We start from the raw sequence: 16516 nt of genomic DNA, 5'->3' as shown, positions 1-16516 counted from the left end.
TCCGCTTAAAAAGCCGCGATCTAATCCTGTTAACGTGAAATAAGCCGCTCGCGAGCAGGTTCAAGCTGGCGCACCTGTTGCTATGACAGCAAGTCCAGGATGAGCGTCAAAGAACCAAACAATCCAAGATCATGCCAAATCGCCAACAATCAAATCCAGCTAACTTAGTTAGCGACGTACGAAGAATAGGCCCCTGGTCAGAACCTGACTCCACCCACTGGCAATATTTGAAAAATGCTGGAAAATTGGGCAGAGCCCAGCGGAGGGGGGCGTGCACCTGAGAGCCTCTCTCTGTAGGCGAGGGCGTGGTCAGCTGGTACTCTGACGTCATAGGGTACCACAACTTCCAATATGAAAATTCAACTGCAGTAGCCTCCGTTCAACCTGAAGAGGGCAGCACTCAGGCGTTTTTACACCATATATTGTAGAATTAAAACACTTTATACACAAATATCAAAACATTTACTTGAATCAATGAACAGCATTTATGAAGCTCCATTCTTACAGATCATTAACTAAAAAAAGTTTTTAGTGTTTAGTTACCCTTTAAAAATACATAGGCTGAGTAACTAAAACAGTCTTTGTCAAAGAATACACTTGTTTGTTCCAAGTTTGAAAGTTCTTGTTTCCATTTGTTTAATTTCAAGATCTGCAGTGAATTTTATATTGTTGCTTTTACAGCTATTCTCTGTTTTTTCCTATGTGAACGTGATCGGCAAGTGTATCCTGTTTTGTGCTATAAATAATCCATTGGAGATGAATCATCTGCCTAGTGGATGCTATTAAATGTGCACACATGCCGAGCTGACTAGTGCTCATGGACCTTTCAACCGTAATTTGAAATTGGTAGGATATTTCCAAATTTCTTTTGTTTTTTGAATTTACAGGACTTTGATTCGTGGAATTAAGTGATTGATTTATTTATTTTTTGCTTCTGAAATGGACAGACTTTGTTTTTTGTACTTGAACTGATCGAGAGAATTTTGAACAACTCTTTAAACTGAATCCTTTGATTCACGAATTGCATGTCTAATTATACGTATTTAAAAAAAGAATTATTCAAAAACTTGTTACATGTTAAGAATTTTAAATAGGTTATATAAACTAATATAGCTTCAAAATATAAAAGGTAGTAAATAAAGAGGAACAAAAAACATTTTATAAGCAATAAACAAAGAGTGCTTTCAGTATTCAAAAGTAGGCTGTCTGAACATTTTCCATTCAAGAGCTGTGAGTGATTTTTTTCCCCTCAGTTTAGATACGATAAGCGGCATTCACACTAATGCACAGATCTATTTTGAAATATTAGATGTGCTTTGTCCTGTTGGTTGCAGGGGGAGTTTGGCGGTTGCGTGCGTGCATCGATATTGACTACCAGCTATATACAGCATGCTGCCAACCTCGAAAATCCAGCTTTATTCTAACAATAACTTAGCTCTCCTTATTTGCTAGGCTCCTTGCATGCTGGCTAATAACTTTTTTTTAAAGCTGGGTCTCCAACATTGACAGCGCTGTGTTGGACAGATTTGTGCAGCGGTGTTCCATGAGGGAGAGAGAGAGAGGTACAGGTGAGTGAGAGAGAGAGAGGTACAGGTGAGTGAGAGAGAGAGGTACGGGTGATTGAGAGAGAGAGAGAGAGAGGTACGGGTGAGTGAGAGAGAGAGGTACAGGTGGGTGAGTGAGAGAGAGAGAGGTACAGGTGAGTGAGAGAGAGAGGTACAAGTGGGTGAGAGAGAGAGAAGTACAGGTGAGTGAGAGAGAGAGAGAGTTCAGGTGAGTGAGAGAGAGAGGGATGGGTGAGTGAGAGAGAGAGAGGTACGGGTGAGTGAGAGAGACAGAGGGAAGGGTGAGTGAGAGATAGAGAGGTACAGGTGAGTGAGAGAGAGAGAGGTACAGGTGAGAGAGGTACAGGTGAGTGAGAAAGAGAGAGGTACAGGTGAGTGTGAGAGAGAGAGGTACAGGTGAGAGAGGTACAGGTGAGTGAGAAAGAGAGAGGTACAGGTGAGTGAGAGAGAGAGAGGTTTCGGGTCGGTGAGTGAGAGAGAGAGGTACGGGTGAGTAAGAGAGAGAGAGGTACGGGTGAGTGAGAGAGAGAGAGGTACGGGTGGGTGAGTGAGAGAGAGAGGTAGAGGTGAGTGAGAGAGAGAGAGGTACAGGTGAGTGAGAGAGAGAGAGAGAGAGGTAAGTGAGAGAGAGAGAGGTACGGGTGGGTGAGTGAGAGAGAGAGAGGTACAGGTGAGTGTGTGAGAGAGAGAGGTACAGGTGAATGGCCTGCTGGCCCATTCACTCCTATTCGTTACTTCCAACGGGGTTGCAGGGAAGGGCTAAGAAGACCCTACCCCTAGAACCGAAGGTGCTACCGAGATACTGGTGACATCCAGCCGGTAGTAACCCACAAAGGTATGAGGAGAAGCCCAACTGGCAGCGGAGCAGATGTCCTGCAGTGAGACTCCCCTAAACAAAGCCCAAGAGGCGGCCCTCGTAGAATGAGCTCTGATGTCCCCTGGGGGCTGCACTCCCTTTGATTCATATGCCAAGGCTATAGCATTCACAAGCCAATGTGAGAGTCGTTGCTTAGATATCCTTAGGATCCCCTCTATGCGGGAGCGCCCATGAAATAAAGACCTGGTCGCTCTTCCGGAAAGCACTGGTCCTGGTCATATATTGTAAAGCACGGACAGGACACAGAGCATTTAGCCTCTGATCCTCCGGGGAGGAAAAAGGAGGAGGGTGAAAAGCGGACAGCTCCAACACCTCCGAAGTGAACGCAGGAAAGCATTTCGGCATGAAGGCCGGATTAGGCTTAAGGGAAACCTTATCTCCACTAAGAGAGAATTTAGTGCACAAGGAATGAACCGAGAGTGCATGTAGCTCACTGACACATTTAACTGATGCCAAGGCCAAGAGCAAAACTGTCTTAAAAGACAGCAACTTCAGGGAAATACTTCCCAGAGGCTCAAAAGGAAACTGAGACAGAGCCTCCAGCACCAAGGAGAGGTCCCACTCAGAAACAGTTCTCCTGATGACTGGCAAAGAGCGATGGGCCCCCTACATAAATCTGCGGATTAGAGGATGCTACCCAACTTTTGAGCCCTCAAAACCCACATGACAGGCCGAAATCACAGCCAGGTAGACCTTAATTGTGGAAAAAGACCTCCCTTTTTCCATGAGGTCTTGAAGGAAACACAAAATATCAGGTACTGAGCACTGATAAGATGTGAGACCACGCCCAGCACACCACCCTTCGAACACTTGCCACTTACAGCCATATAAGGGCCGTGTAGAAACGGCCCTGGCATTCTGTATAGTAGCAATAACATGCGGCGAAAGCCCCAGTGCGCTTAGGTTCGTCCTCTCACGGGCCAGGCCCAGAGAGCCTCCTTGTCCGGGTGTGGGTGATAAATCTTCCCGTTCGCTTGAGACAATAGGTCTGTGTGGGGGGGCAGGCGCCACGGCTCGTTATGTAACAGAGGGATAATCTCCGCCAGCCACGGTGCTTTGGGCCACCTGGGTGCTATCAGAATGAGAGACAGGCCCTGCTCTCTCACCCTGGCCAGTGTGGGAATTATCAGGCACAGGGCAGGAAAAGCATAGAGCAGCACTCTGGGCCATGGGTGGGCCAGTGCATCTACCCCGAGGGGCGCGTCCACGTCCTTTAGCGAGAAGAACATAGGACAATGGTGGTTTTCGCGCGAGGCGAATAGATCTACGGTTGCCTGTCCGAATTTCATCCATAACATGTCTACTATCTGCGGGTGAAGGCGCCAATCTCCGTTAATTGTGTTTCCCCTCGATAGAAGATCCGCGCCTCTGTTCAGAATGCCCGGAACATGCATTGCGCGTAACGACGGAAAACCGCGTCTGTTCCACACCAAAAGCTTGTAAAGCTAGAGTGTGAAGTTTCGAAGAGCGTACGCCGCCCTGACAGTTGATATAAGCCACTGCCGTGGTATTGTCGAAACGTACGAGCACATGATGTCCCTGCAGACGGGGCAGAAAATGATTCAGAGCTTTCCAAATGGTCAAAAGCTCTAAATAATTTATGTGCGCTGAACGTAGTCTGCTTGGCCACAGACCGTTCACCGTTCTGCCCTCCAGGGGTGGCACCCCAGCCTGTCAGGGACGCATCTGTCGTCACAACTTTCCTCATCATAACCATTCCCAGAGGGGTTCCCTGTGCGTAAAAGTCTGCGCTCCTCCAGTGGCGCAGGTCTGCAGAGCAGGCGCCTATCGGGCTGAAATGTAGTGACAAAACCCATTTCATTAACGCTCTCATTCTCAGGAGTCCCAGCGGTACAACCTGGATGGATGAAGCCATAAGACCCTGCAGCCTGAGGCATGTGCGATATTGAACTCTTGCCCCCTCTCTGAACTGTGACAGACAGCCCATTAGAGAGAGAGCGCGCTCTTGAGAGAGACGCGCTCGCATGGAGACTGAGTTCAACTCCAAGCCCAGGAAAATGACATTCTGACTGGGTATAAAATTGCTCTTGCTCACATTCACTCTGAACCTGAGAGAAGTGATGTGCGCAAGCACACAGCAGGTGTCCTGCAACACTTTCTCTTTCGAATCGGCTATAATGAGCCAATCATATATGTATGTCAGAATCCTCAGACCTGACATTCTCATGGGTGCTAAACCCGCCTCTGCACACAGACAGAAGCAACGAGGACTTAGGCGAGTCCAAACGGCAGAACTGTGAATTCGTAACATGTGCCTTGGTAGGCGAAACTAAGAAACTTCCTATGTGGAGGGTAAATGCTTATGTGGAAGAAAGCATCTTTCAGATCGACCGATGTGAACCAGTCGTTCTTTTTTATGGCGCGGGTGAGCGAGCCATGGGTTAGCATTCTGAAAATCAAACCAAGATTGGACGGAGAGAGCCGTCCTTCTTTGGGACCAGGAAATAACGAGAATAAAATCCCTGATTTATCAGATTTGGGGCACCAACTGAAACGCTCCCTTGTCTAGGAGGGAGGATTTTTCCTCTTTCAGAATGTGTGAGGCGCTCTCTTCTGTGTGTGAAGAGAGAACGCCGTTGAAATGCGGGGGTTTCATAGCATAGTGAAGTCTGTAACCCTGCATTACTGTACGCATCACCCAATCAGGAGCCGAAACATCCTGCCACGCCCATTTGTGACTGGCGAGTGTTCCCACGCGAGTCGCAGCAGAGCTGTGTAAACCTGGCTGTCTAATTTTTGGTGCAATGGCGCCCCCTTGTGGACACACTAGGGGCGGCATGCCTGGGTTCAGAGAGATTTTCTCTCTCTGCAGGGAGATGAATTCTCTCTGCGGAGAGAGAACCTCTCTCCTTAACAAATTCATATGACTGTTAGTTTTGATGTGTTTTTTAGTTTTTTGTGTGTTTTGTGTTGGGGAAACACTGGGGCGGAAGCCTTTAATATTTGAGAGAGGGGAAAAGAGTGTGTGCGGTGTGATGACACTGCTTCTGCACTTTTTCTCACAGTAGCCCCCCTGAACGTGGGGGGGGGGGGGGACACACAACGTCCACTAAACACTTTGGCTGGACAGCCTCGAGAGAGGGGGAACCGACCCATCCGCAGGAAACCCTGCGTACTTTGGACAGGGGTTCTTGGGCAAGAAGAGAGTCCGTAGGGCTCGTGGCCCGTGAACGTGGACTCGATGCCCCCATCGGCCGAACATCAGGCAGGCCGCTTGCTTTTCGAGTCGGTGGGGGTAGAATAAGATGGTCTTTCAGACGTAGCCGCGGCGGGAGCCGATTTTCCCCAGTGCTTAGCAGGCGGTGGTTTATTCTGCCGTGGGGCAGAGGGTTTGTTGCGGGGCCTTTCTTTGCCCTGATGGAACTGTCGTCCCATGGCAGGTGGGTTAGGCAAACGCGCAAGGGGCGCCTGGCGTGGTGTCACCTTCCTAGGAAGGCATAACTTGAAGGCCTCGCCCTCCTTCTTGTCGTCACACTGCTGTTGCATCAACGCGACAGCGGGGCCGAAGAGGCCCCGGCTGGGCTCCACCGATGCACCCGCGATGCGCCTCTTCTCACTGTCAGGAAGGCCCGACAGGTTAAGCCAGAGCGTGCGCTCTCCCACCTCAGAGAGCGCCATTGAGCGCCCGCAGGCTTGGGCAGCCTGCCGAGCGTTACGGAGGATGAGGTCGTTTACCGTCAGGATCTCCTTCCATAAGGGCTGAGAAGGTGTTCCCTGTTCTAACTGTTGCCCTAACTCGTCAAAAATCTCCGCCTGGTAAGTGGAGAGCAGGGAGGAGACGTTCAAGGCCATGACAGCCGAGGCCGAAGATTTATAAGTGGCCTGGTGAACTGAGGCAGAAAAACAGTCCATCTTGTTGGGCAAGACCGGTTTAGGGGGAGCGAGCAGCCCGCCCTGTGCGGGGTTAAGGTGCTTGGCGATGGAAGGCTCGATTGCGGGGGGGGGGGGGGGGGGGTAGCCCATGCCAAGAGCCGCCATATCCTTCACCTCGAGGCCCGTGAGACTGTGTTTTAAGTTGAGCGGGTCGCTCCAGTTGTGCCAGTATATGTCCCTCTCCTGGTCAGTGGCGCTCTGTGGAGCCGGCCACTCAATGTTGAGGCGAGCGGCCGCTCACTCACACACCTCCAGGAGGATGGACTGAGGCAAGACCACGTGGGCGACGGCCTGTGGGACGCCAGAGGGCGGGATGGCTTCCTTGTCCTCTGAGGCCCCAAGAAGGTTCATCGACGAGCGTGAGGTTGCCCGTGAAGATGTCCTCTTCGGGGAAAGCAGGATTGGGCTGGTCAGCCCAAATAAGTGAGGTGGCGCCCCGGGAGTCCCCCGGTAAGCAGGTTTAGAAGCAGGTTTAGACAGCGACATTACGGCGAAGAACTCGGAAAAATCCGTGGCGGGCAGCCGTGGAAGGAGGAGTTGGTGAGAACGGCGAGAGTGCGGGCGGCTCCAGATGCAGAACACAGCTGATAGGCTAAAAGACAAAAGTCACGTCTGGCGGAGGCTGATCAGGTGATATATCCTGCTGAAGACACGAAAGTGAGCAGTGTAATTCCTGCCCAACTGTGTACATACAGAGATCGCGAGAAGCGAATGTCAACTGGGGAATAGCAGCGCTTGCAGGCGTTATATGCTCTAGGTAAGGGGGCGGGACATTACCATAGCGCATTGGCTGCGCGCTTCTGTCGGTCTAGCCAGACTTGGTGGAATTGGATGCTTCTGCAGAGGTCAGGTACGGATGCCCTTCCCATAGGTGGATCTCGAACACGAGATGATGAAAGAGAACTATGGTGACTACTCTGAAGCTGTCACTTGTTGATTGAGGAGTTATAGAATTAAGCACTAAGTTAATTACTCCAAGTGTATCGTTTGTGTCTACTCCTGCTGAGGTTTATAGTGAAAGTGAGACAAAATTTCCAGAATTTTCTTTGCAAGAGAAGCAATTGTGTTTAGATGCTGCGAAAAACGTGATGATCGCACTATGAAAGAGCGAGCAGTAGAAAGAGAATTTGAAGAGAGAAAATTAAATCATCAGTTAGCTATGCGAAGCATGGAGCTTGATTTAGAAAAGAGAACGCTTCAGTTAGAGAGGGAACGTGACGAGAGAACGCTTCAGTTAGCGAGGGAACGTGACGAGAGAGCGTTTCAGAAAAAATAGTTGGAGTTAGAATTAGCAGCAAAGACAGCTGAAGTTTCACAAGCGAATGTGCGTCCTGTTCCACAACAGCATGCGAATGCAGGAGAAACCGGGGTTTGATTTTCACAGAAATATGAGATTAGTGCCGCCATTTTCTGAAAAGGAAATGGATAAATATTTCTATCACTTTGAACGTTTTGCTTTATCCATGAAATGGCCGAAAAGCTTTTGGACTTTGTTGTTACAGTGTCTGTTCACAGGTAAAGCTCAGGAAGTTTATTCTGCACTCTCACTGGAACAGAGTGGTGAGTATGATGTTGTGAAATCTGCTGTGTTACATGCATATGAACTCGTGCCTGAAGCATTGTAACAGTCACCGCCTGTCACAGGGTTTCTTTCATTCCAATTGTGGGTGCTATTTTCGTCCTAGCCACTAGGGGGATGAAAGAGGGCACATTGTATGGGATAAAACAGGAAGCAGTAGAGTAAGTGATAAGGTCTGTTTGATGCTGCCTCATGGTTGTTTGCTAACTATTTTCCAATCCTGTTTGAGAAACTGTTTGTTTCCTGCTCAAACGTAAGTTTAATTGTTTGTGCGAAATGTTTGGGTGAACTGATGGGGAATCTATTTAGTGTAATTGATGTGTTTGATGTTTTTCTTGTAGAGGATTGTTTTGGGATGTAGCTATTGCTCGTCAGCTGTGGATACTGCTAAGTGGTTCTGACCAAACACCATGCTTATACTACTGAAGCACTTTTCTGATTCGTTTGATTAGAAGACTAACAACTCACCAAATAACTAAGCATTGGACAACCTCCTACGTCGTCACTATCCACCTTTGCACCTATGTTCAAACTACAGATAAGACTGACATCTTTAATTTTCTGAGCTATTGCACTTTGTGAACCTCAGAGGACTGTTTTGGAAATTTCAATACACCCATATGCATATACTTGTGCAAGACTGAATATAATGAATTGATCTCTGTATACGGGTGTATGTTTTGTGACATTTTGGGTTTGTGGGATAATTAATGAGTAATGCTTTGACTATATGAAGAAAGAAACACTGCACTTGTTTGTGGAAGAGTTTATTTTAGATCTTTTTCATCTGAGACCAATTGAGCATTTCACACAAAGTTACCCCCTTTTGAAATATAGCTTGACCAGTGCAAAGAAGCTGGGATTGTTATAGATTGGTGGCCCGTATGGGGACTATTGTGTTGTATATTAATGTGAACGGTTTATGTGGAGTTGGTGTATGGTTTGAGGCTTGCATTGGTTAATAGAAATGTCGATTCAATTCAAAAATTGAATTACAAAATTGAAAGGGAATGTGGGAGAGTTAAGCAGATCATGGAGTAAGCATTCAAGATTTGGGAAAGTCAATGGTCGATTGTCTGAAGAGAAGAGATGCTCAAATTGAGGTCAAACTTAAAAGTTATGCTCATGTGATGTCTACTCCAGTGTCTCATTCATCGACAAGATCAGATTACCATGGAAGACCTCTCCAAATTCCCAACTTACCAGACAATTTTAATGATGTATTCTATCGTCCACCTGTAAAAGCTGAATTTCCACAATTTGATTCTGATGATCCTGTCTCTTTCGTAGAACGCTGTGAGGAGTATTTTGCATTTAGACCCCTCAGTGATTCCGCAATTCTAGCCTCCCTTACTTCAGTACTAAAGTAATCCGTTTGTATTGAAGGAGCAGAAAGGAAAAAACTGTTTTGTGTACATTAATGATATTGTAGTGTACTCGCAATCTGAGCAACAGCATCTTATCCATCTGAGAGAAGTGTTGCAGTGCTTGCACAAGGCAGGTTTAACTTTGAGTCTTCAAAAGTGCAACCTGATGCAGAAGTCAATGAAATTTCTTGGACATGTGATTTCCGTTGAAGGAATAAAAACTAGGTCAATGCTAATCAAGACTAGGTCAATGCTGCTAACCATTTTCCTGTACCAAGGTCTCTGAAGGAAGTGCAACGATTTCTGGGTATGGCAGGCTGGTACCACAGATTTGTTCCAAATTTCTCAGAGAAGGTTGCACCATTGCATGCACTGAAAAAGAAAGGAGCTACCTGGATGTGGACAGAAGAATGTCAGAATTCCTTTGAGTTGATTAAGGGTGAGTTGATTAGCGCACCAATCCTCATTGCCCCTGACTTGAGTAAACCATTCAAAGTCCAGACCGATGCGAGCGATTTGGGAGTCGGAGCTGTCCTGACCCAGGACATTGAGAGAGTGGAACATGTAGTGGCCTATGCTTCACGTCTTTTAAGAGGAGCTGAAAAGTCATTTCGGAGAAGGAATGTTGTGCTGTGGTATGGGCAGTAGAAAAATGGAGGCCTTACTTAGAGGGACGACCATTTGAAGTGATCACCGATCATGCTGCTCTTACCTGGGTCTTCAACCATCCAAAACCTTCATCTCGGTTGATAAGATGGGGCATTCGTCTGCGAGAGTTTGAATTCACTGTCATGTACAGAAAAGAACAATGTAATATTGTTGCAGACACCCTTTCCCGTAGTTTCACTGAATCTTCATCATTCCATCTACTCACTCTGTCAAAACCTAAAGATTCTTCAAATGCCTTCGCAACTTTTCCCATACAATGGTCAGATATTGACAAAGCCAAACAAGAGGATGCACAAATTCAAGAGCTTATGGCTGAAGTACAATCAACCTCTGTTACGGACCCTAATCATATACACTATGTTACGAAGAATGGTTTTCTTTTCAGAAGCCCTATCTCAAGGTCCAGAAGGAGAAAAACTTCAACTTGTCATTCCTACTACTTTGAGAGCTGAATTTCTGAAATATGCTCATGACAATCCATTAAGTGGACATCTCGGGAGACTCAAGACGTTGCTGAGACTAGTGGATGTATACTACTGGCAAACGATACGGTCTGATGTATGTCAAAAGTACAAACCGACCGTTTCGAAATTAGCTGGCCATATGCAGTCGACCCCGGTAGTGGAACCTGGGCATATGCTGGGTATTGACCTCATGGGGCCGTTCCCTAGAAGTCAGAAGCAGAACGAACATCTCCTCATAGTAGTGGACTACTGCTCAAAATGGGTGGAATTGTTTCCATTGCGAGTGGCTAAAGCTCTGCAAATTTCAGGTATTCTGGTGGAAGAAATTTTCACCAGATGGGGCACTCCCAGGTACTTAGTGTCTGACCAAGGAACTCAATTCACTTCACAACTCATCAGTTTAATCTGCAAACAATGGAATGTCATCCAGAAACTCACCACTACTGCGCACCCTCAGACCAGTTTGACTGAACGAGTAAATCGATCACTCAAAACTATGATTGCCTCATATGTGCAAGACCATCATCGCCATTGGGACAGGTGGTTAGCCGAATTCCGATTTTCTATCAATACGGCGTGGCAAGAAAGTACTGGCTTCACCCCAGCCGAAGTCATGCTTCTTTCATTCCAATTGTGGGTGCTATTTTCTTCCTAGCCAGAGGTGGGCACAAATACATCAAAAACTATTTTTTTTACAAAATACAAATACTGGCTCATGAAATGTAAAAAAATAAAATACAAAATACTGATGTGAAAAATGTATTTAAATAAAATACAAGAAATTAGTATTTTAAAAATACAAAAATACTCCCACAATAATCTTAAGTCTTTTTTTTATTGCTTAAAGGTCAATAACACATAGTAGCAATTACACAAATATAAGAAATGTGTAAATTCAAAATGGCGAAGTAGCAAAATAAAAAAGTATGGGCAATTTACTAAATTTCTACAGGGCCTGAAATAGCTTCATCTGACGTAAATGTCATATATAGCTAAGTTCACATCAATGGTGTGGTAGGCTGCCCTTAATAGCAAAACGTGTTTGATGTAGGCTACATAGCCATATTATCACCGTGACTCTACTCGTGCCTTAAAGGACAAGTTCGGTATTTTACACTTAAAGCTCTGTTTTAAGATTGTTTCTGATGAAATAGATTGGTTAAGATTGAAATTTGGACACATGCTGCTGTCCTGAGAATTTTCTGTTTCTGTGTTAGTACCCCCCACCTCCACAATGGTTTCATAGGGGCACTGGAACAATATCATTCATAAAATGCATTAAACTTTAGTTTACAAAGACGTGAAACTCACCGAGTGGTCTGGGGTGTTCCCTGGTATGCTCACACAAAAATCGCTGCAAATGATGCTTTCCAACAGGTGTTTTACCATTCATTGTAAAACTGTGGACCTATTTTTCCAAACGCCTCACATCCGGACATTCTTCCGTTGAGAATAATTGAATAATAGACACTTCAGACCAATTGGTGGCGATAATGCACCTTTGCCAATGTTTGGATAGCGTAGCCTACGATACTGCGACTGGAAGACTACAGAAAGAATACAAACAACCCCATTTCCATCTCCGGCGGCGGAGTAATACCGTACCTCACACAACATCCAATACAAGTCAATGGAGTTGGACAAAAACTACGATAAAACCTGCTGGAAAGTATCTTTTGAAGCGATTTTTGTGTAAAAATAACAGACCGAGAATTTTTGTCACAAAATCTAAATTCCATTTTAATCATAATATCATATTAATCATAATATGTGTCAGTTTGTTTTACACACGAGACTAGGGCTGGGTGATATATCGCATGACATTGTTATGCGCATCTCGTCAGTAAAGCTCGTCCTTGATTAGTAGTAAATCACCTTCACCTGCTTTCAGATGGAAGATATGATGCAGATATGAGTGTTAAATTAACACTCAAGAGTGTTAAAGTTAATGAGATAATTAAGTGATTAATTTAGTGATGATTGAGCATTATTGAAGACACCTGATGTTAACAAGCAGAATCACTGAAGGAGAAAATCACAAAGTGTAAGCCACCGTTATGGCGATCAGTGTTTGCGTTAGTTGGACTCTTGACCCTTATACTTTCAATTTAAATTTTGTTTGTCTGCTGTTATTGATTTATAACAGGCAAATAAACAAAGACAAGTGTGATCTGATGGTGTTGGTTATGTTCTGGCATAATCATGCTGTGATCTGAAAAATGAAACTTATTGAGATAGTTTGGACAAGCGGTCAGTCCGTGAACAAGACAAGAGCGCGCAAGTCGTTTTTCTGAATATCCAGTTCTCTTGTTGTTTCAGTGTAGTATCTACAACAAGGTAAGGTTGTTTTCGATTCTCTTGTTATTTTCTTTTTTGCCTTCTCATAAATTTGTATTTTCATTAGACGCGTTCCCACTTTATATAACAGGCGCTCTGAATACTGGTCTTCTCATTTCTAACAACTGGATATACTCAACTCTCTCCTCTCAATGCAATAACTCTTTTGAATATCATGCAATTACACTTACAACCCCCATTAGGATCCATATTGTAGTTATTTATCTCCCCCCAGGTCAACTGGGAAGCTTTGTTGAGGAGCTGGATGTGCTGCTGTCCTCTTTCCCTGAGGATGGCAACCCACTTGTAGTCTTTGGTGATTTCAACATTCATCTAGAAAAGGCGTATGCAACAGACTTCATCTCTCTTCTAGCCTCATTGGATCTCAAACGGCTCATCACCACAGGTACTCACAAATCAGGCAACCAACTGGACCTGGTTTACACACGCAACTGCATCCCAGACAACATTTTGGTGAAACCTCTCCATGTTTCAGATCATTTCCTCATTACTTTCAATCTACAACTCACTACCCATGCTCCACCAACTCCCCTACCAGTTACTTTCAGACGTAACCTGCGCTCACTTACTCCTTCCCATCTTCCTGCTGATGTTCACGCTGCAAAATCTTCATATTTCCACAGCAAGATCAACAGCGCCTCTAACACACGAACACTTTTCAAGACATTCAACTCTCTCCTCTGTCCACCTCCACCATCACCCACCTCCTCTTTAACTGCTGATGACTTTGCTAACTTCTTCACCAACAAAACAACCTCTATCAGCAGTCAGTTCTGAACTCCACACACACAGGAACCCAAACCATCCTCTCGCACTACCAGAAACCTTCTCTTTGCCTTCTCTCCGCTAACCGAGGAAGAAGTATCTAAACTTCTCCTCTCCAGTCATCCTACCACCTGCTCTCTAGACCCCATTCCCTCACACCTTCTACAAGCCATCTCTCCCACACTTCTACCAGCACTCACACACATCAACTCATCCCTCCACACTGGCATTTTCCCTACAGCATTCAAGCAGGCTCGGGTAACTCCACTGCTTTAAAAAACTACTTTAGACACATCACTTTTAGAGAATTACAGACCTGTCTCTCTCCTACCATTCATTGCGAAAACACTTGAACGAGTTGCTTTCAACCAAGTGTCATCTTTCCTGTCTCTGACCAACCAGCTAGATGTCAACCAATCTGGCTTCAAGAAAGGCCATTCAACCGAGACTGCACTACTGTCGGTCACAGAAGCCCTGCGGATCGCAAAAGCTGCTTCCAAATCTTCAGTTCTCATTCTGCTGGATCTTTCTGCTGCCTCCGACACTGTGAATCATCAGATCCTTCTGTCCACCCTCTCATCACTGGGCATCAAAGGAACTTCCCTCCACTGGTTTGAGTCCTATCTCACAGGTAGGTCCTTCAGGGTTACATGGAGAGGCGAGGTATCCAAAGCACATCGACTGAACACAGGGGTTTCCTCAGGGTTCAGTTCTTGGACCGCTCCTCTTCTCCATCTACACCACATCATTGGGACCCATCATACAGGCACATGGTTTCTCTTACCATTTCTATGCTGATGACACACAGCTCCACCTCTCATTTTAACCAGATGATCCCACAGTAGCTGCACGTATCTCAAGCTGTCTGGCGGACATCTCGGCATGGATGAAGGAACATCACCTGCAGCTCAACCTGGCAAAGACTGAGCTTCTCGTTCTCCCTGCCAATCCATCTCTACAGCACGACTTCACCATCCAGCTAGAGTCATCCTCAATCACCCCATCAAGGTCGGTCAGAAATCTTGGAGTAATATTTGATGACCAGCTGACCTTCACAGACCACATTACAAAGACAGCTTGATCATGCAGGTTTGCAATGTATAACACCGGGAAGATCAGGCCTTTCCTAACTGAGCATGCAACACAACTTCTCGTCCAGGCCCTGGTTATTTCTAGGCTTGATTACTGCAATGCACTTTTAGCTGGACTTCCATCATGTGTTACTAAACCTCTACAAATGATCCAGAATGCTGCAGCCCGCCTTGTCTTCAACGAGCCCAAAAGGGCTCACGTCACTCCTCTGTTCATCTCACTGCATTGGCTACCACTCGCTGCTCGCATCAAATTCAAAGCTTTGAGGCTTGCTTACAGATCTACCACAGACTCAGCTCCGTCCTACTTTCACTCCCTACTACAAGTCTACGTCCCTACCAGAAGCCTACGATCGGCCATGGTGCGACGACTCGGGGTGCCATCACAGCGAGGCACTAAATCACTCTCCAGAACATTCTCATTCACGGTTCCATGCTGGTGGAATGATCTCCCCACCCTCGTCCGTAATGCAGAATCCCTGACAGCATTCAAAAGACAACTGAAAACTCATCTCTTCTGTGAGTACTTAACATAAAAAATAAATAAATAAATAAATAAAAAATTCTTCTCTTTCAAATCATTCCTTCCCTTTTAAATCTTCCCTTGTCTGGCTTTTGCTACTCTGAGCAATGCCTGAACTTTGTATTTTGAGCGCTTCTTGCGTCATTCTTCCCTCTTCACGATGACTCGCTTGCTTTAGTCCTCAGATGTAAGTCGCTTTGGATAAAAGCATTTGCTAAATGACTAAATGTAAATGTAAATGTTTGGTTTAACTTGTTAGCAACAGCTTTGTGATTCTACAGTATATGATTATTAGTATTTTTCTTATAATCCTAAATATTTAATAAAAATTGTTCTGATCAAAACACTTTCAATTGATTTAATGTAGAAACACAGAGATCAATAATCAGCCTGAGAATCTCAACAATGGGGACAATAATAATGCATGTTGCAGTGGCTGCCACCAATCACAACTCATTAATGGCTCCCATCATGCATTGCGGTATGAATAAATTATGATCTGAATTGTCTACTCTATGTAATTTACTAATTGAATATTCCGCTCGTTACCATTGTTGAGATGCATTGACTGAATCTTGATGTCTGTGTGTGCCTTAAAGAAATATATATTTTTTAAACAACTTTTAAGAAGTCCTTTATATTATATCCCTAATTCTGGATATTTATGCAGAATTACAGTTATGCTGTAACCAACAGCATAAATCACAAACATAAAGTTCAAATGATGATTGTCATAATGTAACCAACACCATTAGATCACTTTTTTTCTTTGTTCATCTGGCAGTTATAACTCAGATACAACAGCCAAACAAAATCTAAAGTTTATAATATCATAATATAGGGTCAAGAGCCCAACTAAAGCAAACAATTATCGCTATAACGGTGGCTTACAATTTTAGATTTTCTCCTTCAGTGATTCTGCTTTAGGTGTCTTCAATAATGCTCAATCATCACTCTATAGACCCTTTTACTGTTTGTACACAATGATGACGTGGCAACGTATGCGCGCGCATATTGGCAATGGAAGTATGGCGAGAATCAGCAGCGTGTCAAGCTACACGAGCGGATTAAGCAACACAGACAGAGAAAGTTATTATTAAAAGTTGACTTTATCATATATCCGGAAACCGAGCGTGTACACCCGAGAGAAATTACGAGCATATAAATCACTGGATGCTTATGAATACCTTGTCTGTGGTCATGTACAGAACGTCAAATACCATGACATAGACTCTGAGTTTTGTTTGTTGAAATCAGAAATTATTCCTAGTCAAAGACAAGGACACAAGACAACGATGTATGAGGCTTGGGTTATAATAAACCAACGAGAGAACTACATCCTCACGGCGAACTGCACCTGTATG

General features: G+C 45.0%; 1 protein-coding gene and 1 long non-coding RNA gene across 2 annotated transcripts in view; one reads left to right on the top strand and one right to left on the bottom strand.

The window, feature by feature from the left end:
* Positions 1-16516, bottom strand: part of l1camb (L1 cell adhesion molecule, paralog b) — a 252651-nt gene that overhangs the window by 184523 nt on the left and 51612 nt on the right. The gene's annotated exons all lie outside the window — the stretch shown is intronic.
* Positions 1470-2148, top strand: LOC143733402 (uncharacterized). Its single transcript, XR_013201346.1, has 3 exons — positions 1470-1562; positions 1638-1664; positions 2118-2148. It is a non-coding gene; the product is annotated as an uncharacterized LOC143733402 (long non-coding RNA).

The sequence above is a fragment of the Siphateles boraxobius genome, unplaced genomic scaffold (genome assembly GCF_051911475.1).
Source record: "Siphateles boraxobius isolate OS27281-9 unplaced genomic scaffold, OSU_SipBor_1 99, whole genome shotgun sequence".
In the NCBI taxonomy this organism is placed as follows: Eukaryota; Metazoa; Chordata; class Actinopteri; order Cypriniformes; family Leuciscidae; genus Siphateles; species Siphateles boraxobius.
Note: the sequence above shows the minus strand (reverse complement) of the source record. Positions and strands in the feature narration are given on the sequence as shown.